Genomic DNA, 5,927 nt, shown 5'->3' with positions numbered 1-5,927 from the left:
AATGTTTATTATGAGTATTGTTTACTGGTGAATTTAAAAGCCCTTCATGTGATGTCGCTCAGACGTCCGACTGTGGCATTTCTTTTAAAAGCCCTTTATGTGATGTCGCTCAGACGTCCGACTGTGGCATTTCTTTTAAAAGCCCTTTATGTGATGTCGCTCAGACGTCCGACTGTGGCATTTCTTTTAAAGCCCTTTATGTGATGTCGCTTAGACGTCCGACTGTGGCATTTCTTTTAAAAGCCCTTTATGTGGTGTCGCTAAGATGCCCGACTGTGGCATCATTTCCTTATTTGTATTTGTTCACCTTTCGAGGCGCCGCTTCAGACGCTCGATCGGTCCCTATTTATGTCTGTGGAATTTCAGGCGGACTACCGCCGCTTTCCCTTTTACTTACCCGATATGCCAATTTTGTTTATTGTGCATTATGGAATTAATCATGTTGCATCCATGCATGCATTTGTTATATCTTACGTCCGAACTGTCTTGCGAGTACTTTCAAAGTACTCACTGGCTTGTTGATTTGGCCAGATGCTGACGAAGGCGATCTCATGGATGAAGAGTTCGATAGCGAGTCCGACACTTAGAGGAGTCCCAGTCAGTCTCGTGCGACCCTGGATTTGGCCACTGTTTTATAACCGCTTCCGCTAACAAATAAATTTATCGAGCCTCACCTCGACGTTCGATGAAATGATATCCTTAGAGTCGTGTATTTCCCTCCCCGCTGTGCTTTTCCACCACCAACCTATCCATGAGTCAGTAGTATGTCTCCACACCACTGTGTTCTGTCCGCCATTATATATGATTATTGGCGTGCTTGTAATAATTTGGTTGAGCGACCGCAGTTCAACCCTGTAATATATTTTATGCTACTGGCTTATTGTATCAAGAAATTGTCTACCAGTGAGGAGGATTTCTCTCATACTGGACTCAAAAGACTGGTTTATCAATAAATATCTTTATTGGAAAACCGGTCGTGACAGGTCTGGGGGCTGGCGTCGTTCTGACGTCCCCAACAGGAGATACAGTCCAATATGTAGTCCAGATAATGTATATGGACTCCAACAATGCAGCCGAATACGAGGCCCTTCTACATGGCCTCCGGATGGCGGTCTCCATGGGCATTCAACGCCTAGAGGTGCGTGGGGATTCGAACCTCGCGATATCCCAAATAAACGGAGACTTTGATGCCAAAGATCCGAAAATGGCAGCTTATCGCAATGCTGTCCTAAATATGCCAGCTCGGTTTGAAGGGCTCGAATTTCACCATATAGTTCGGGAAAACAATCAGGCAGCAGACGTCTTGGCACGCATCGGCGCAAAGCGCAATGCAGTCCCCCCAACATTTTCCTAGAAAGGCTATTCAAGCCATCCATACAGTGGGAAGGGGAATCCGGAAATAACAATCCGGACCTGGCCGCACCACCTGACACCGAACATTCTGACACAACGGAAGACTCCGCCAACGAAGTCACACCCTCAGCCCACATAATAATGGTAGTAATTGCCCCAAGGACAGAACCATTCTTAGCCTACTTAACTAGGGAGGAACTTCCCGAGGACCAAAATAAGGCACGCTGCATAGTGTGGCGATCTAAAGCCTATAAAGTCCACAAAGGAGAGCTCTATAAGAAAAGCACCACCGGAGTCCTTCAAAGGTGTATCTCTGAAGAGGAAGCGCGGAACCTTCTGGCTGAAATTCACGCCAAACTCGGCGGGCACCATGCTGCAGCCCGGGCCCTTGTAAGCAAGGCCTTCCGTACTGGATTTTATTGGCCGATGGCCCGGGCAGATGCGCAGGACTTAGTCCAGCGATGCGTCGGTTGCCAACTATTTGCTAATCAAAGCCACATGCCACCTATCGCCCTCCAAAATATACCCATAACCTGGCCTTTTGCAGTCTGGGGGCTTGACATGGTTGGACCCCTCAAAGGAGGAACCCGCAAGCACAAATACCTACTGGTCATGGTGGACAAATTCACCAAATGGATAGAGGCCAAGCCTATTAAGACGGCCGAATCCGGACCAGTGATAGACTTCATATCAGGGGTCGTACACCGTTACGGCGTCCCCCACAACATCATTACTGACAACGGCACAAACTTTACGGCCGATGAGGTTAAACTCTGGTGCAAAAACATGGGCATTAAGATTGATTACGCTTCAGTCTATCACCCACAATCTAACGATCAAGTCGAGTGAGCCAATGGTCTAATCATGAGCGGCATCAAACCCAGATTAGTGCGATCCCTCAAGGAATATAACACCCACTAGGTAGAGGAGCTCGACTCCGTACTCTGGGGGCTGCGGACCACGCCGAATCGCACTACCGGATTTACACCATTTTTTATGGTATACGGCACAAAGGCAGTCCTTCCCTGCGACATAATTCATGACTCACCTCGCGTGCGCATGTACAGAGAAAGAGAAGTCGAGCTCGATCGGCAGGACAGCTTGGACGCATTGGAGGAGGAGCGCGACGTGGCAAAAGCCCGTTCTGCATTCTATCAACAGCAGGATCGAAGATATCAAAGCACAGAAGTACGGGCCAAAACTTACAATGTTGGCGAACTAGTTCTACGCCTGTCGGACAAGAAAAAGGACAAACTCAAGCCCAAATGGGAGGGTCCCTTCGTAATGGACCAAGTCCTGACTGGTGGAGCGTACCGTTTGCGAAATGCATCAGATAACCGACTCAAGCCGAACCCATGGAATGCAGCACGCCTACGAAGATTCTACGCCTAGCGCCGGACTCTATGTTCGTCTCCTTCCTCTGTCCCTTTTTTATATAAATCAGCCACCTTATATTTCTCTCCTTCTCCCTCCCTTCCTCTTACAAGCCCTTAAGGGCTCGCTTGCGTATTTTTCGCACATAATTGACGCGCCACCCGCGCTCACTATACCTGGGGGCTTCTTTATCAAAAGCTTATATACACAGGCCTCATGCCCTACACATGTGTAACACTTCCGCATGAACCTTTTATTCACCATTATATGCATCAATATGACTTAAGTTTTGGCCAAGCTGGGTTGCCTGGCTCCTGTGCTTACCCCTACGTTCCCGATTGTTCGGCTAGGTGGTAAAGGGAGCACCTCTGCGATTGTTATTGTCGGGTCAGCCGGATGTGTACCTCAGACTGGGTGAAGCCGAAAGCTAGCGTTCTTAAGGGAATATTCGGTCGGTGAACTAAAAGATGTTTTTTTCACTTGTTTATTTATCTGCCCCCAGATGCTTTTCTGCTTTTTTCACAGTCCGGACATGCACTTTAGGGCATGCCTCCCAGGGAAAGGAACCCCTAACGGAACTATTCTCCCTCGAAGATATTTCTTACTAACCATGTAATATAACATAACTAGTTGGGCACTTGTCTGGTAAAGCACTTATGACCCCTACGCCTGGTCTCCACGCATGCCCCGGTTCTTACATAACCGAAAGGGTATTCGGACACACTCTGGACTATCGGGTCCAGAGGTTGAAGCAAAAAGGTCCGCAATGACAAATGATCTACAATCCGGCTAGAAGGCATTTTACACGTCATTTTAAATTACATAGTCAATTTGACTGGGTATATTCTTCTTCAATACCATCCAACAGACTGTCTAATTTATAGTCCTGTTGGGAATACTTGGCGGCTAGCTCTACCTGGCCGTACACTAAACTAACAGGGATCTCCTTCCCGTCGGGACCCACAGGTCCGACCTCGGCCATGTGGTTTGGGTCAGCCTTCGTGTACCGCGTCTTCACCATGGCCCAGGCCTCCCTGGCGCCTTGACGGCAGGCCGATATCTTCCACGATCGGAAGCGCTGCCGCGCTCCCTTCAGCTTCTCTGCAACCTCTCCAAGGCCTTCGGGCATGGAGAGGGATGGCCACAAAGCCTGGACGATGCCTTGCATCGCCTGCCGAACTCGTTCGTGCAGTTGCGATAGCTCGGGAAGAAGGTCACTTGTAGAACCGGGCATTTCCTCCGCAGGCCGACCTGTCAGCATATCTACAGACATAACTCTGCCAATCGACTTCCTCGTCGAACTCTTTTTCGGAGATTCGTTCAAGCACTTACTAAAAATGCCGCGTCGAAGTCGCCGATTCTCCTTTACGGAATCCGACAGCTAAGCATGAACATCCTTTAGTTCCTCGCCCAGCTGGGTATTGGCATCTTGAAGCTTGTTCTTCTCTTGCCTCACCCTCGTAAGCACGCTCTCGCCGGCCTTTAACTGGCGCAAGAGTTGTTGCTTGTCCGGATCCACTCCGGCCCCATCTGCATTGTTATTGTCAGAATTGCACACATGCCGCACTTCACAACATACTTATCTTTTGAAGCATATATTACCTGAGGGGGTTCCCTTGGCATTCTCTGTAGCGGCTAGTGCAGCCTCAAGTTGGGCCTTGCACTCTTCCAGCTCCTGGGACAGTTGCGTATTCTTTTTTGTAAGATCCTGCATAACAAATGATCCTCAAATCATTTATTTTAACTGTTTCAAGTCTCGTGGGCTACTGACATATATAACCATCAGATTTATTCACCTGTATGTCTTTTACATACTGCTCTGTGGCTCTGGCTAGACCATTTTGAGCGGCACGGAGGAACGCATCTCCCGTATTAAAGGTGTCCAACGCCTCTTGGAAAAAACATGCGTCACGAAGAACAGTCCGACGACGCCTGTGGTTCATGGCACTCTCCACCTCTGAATTGGTGGCAGATAGCCCGTCCATGTCCTCTGTGGAGGAGCTTCCGGTGCGCGCCCCGTGTTCGCCTCCGCTTCCAGACCCAGCCTTGAAGCCTGGCCGGTGGATATAGTCCGGCGGGCGCTCTTCTTCCTGAAGAGAGCATGAACGTTAGTATTCCTTGAAGGCATAAACCCTGGGCATTAAAGTCGCACGCTGTACCATTGCACCGGCGTCTCGATCCGGTCTGCACTTCTTTTTCACCCGCCGGGCCTCAATGGCCCTTGTTGGCTATGTTGGGGAACGTAGCAGAAATTCAAAATTTTCCTACGTGTCACCAAGATCTATCTATGGAGAAACCAGCAACGAGGGGAAGGAGAGTGCATCTACAAACCCTTGTAGATTGCTAAGCGGAAGCGTTCAAGAGAACGGGGTTGAAGGAGTCGTACTCGTCGTGATCCAAATCACCGGAGATCCTAGTGCCGAACGGACGGCACCTCCGCGTTCAACACACATACAGACCGGTGACATCTCCCATGCCTTGATCCATGAAGGAGAGAGGGAGAGGTTGAGGAAGACTCCATCCAGCAGCAGCACAACGGCGTGGTGGTGATGGAGGAGCGTGGCAATCCTGCAGGGCTTCGCCAAGCACCGCGAGAGAGGAGGAGGACTTGGGAGGGGGGGAGGGCTGCGCCAGGGGCCAGGGTGAAGCTCCCATGCGCCTCCCCACTATATATAGGGGTGGAGGGGGCTGGTTTCTTGCCCTCCAAGTCCATTGGGGCATTGGCAAAGGTGGGAGGAAAGAAATCACATCATTTCCTTCCCCACCGATTGTTATCCCCCCTTTTTAGGGATCTTGATCTTATCCCTTCGGGATATGATCTTATTCCTTCTAAGGGGGGATCTTGGTGCGCCTTGTCCAGGGGTGTGGGGCCATTCCCCCACTACCCATGTTCATGTGGGTCCCCCCATGCAGGTGGGCCCCACTCCGGAACCTTCTAGAACCTTCCCGGTACAATACTGAAAAATCCCGAACATTTTCCGGTGGCCAAAATAGGACTTCCCATATATAAATCTTTACCTCTGGACCATTCCGGAACTCCTCGTGACGTCTGGGATCTCATCCGGGACTCTGAACAACATTCAGTAACCACATACAAACTTCCTTTATAACCCTAGCGTCATCGAACCTTAAGTGTGTAGACCCTACGGGTTCGGGAACCATGCAGACATGACCGAGACGTTCTCCGGTCAATAACCAAC

This window comes from Triticum aestivum, chromosome 6B (assembly GCF_018294505.1).
Source record: "Triticum aestivum cultivar Chinese Spring chromosome 6B, IWGSC CS RefSeq v2.1, whole genome shotgun sequence".
Taxonomy (NCBI): Eukaryota; Viridiplantae; Streptophyta; class Magnoliopsida; order Poales; family Poaceae; genus Triticum; species Triticum aestivum.
Note: the sequence above shows the minus strand (reverse complement) of the source record.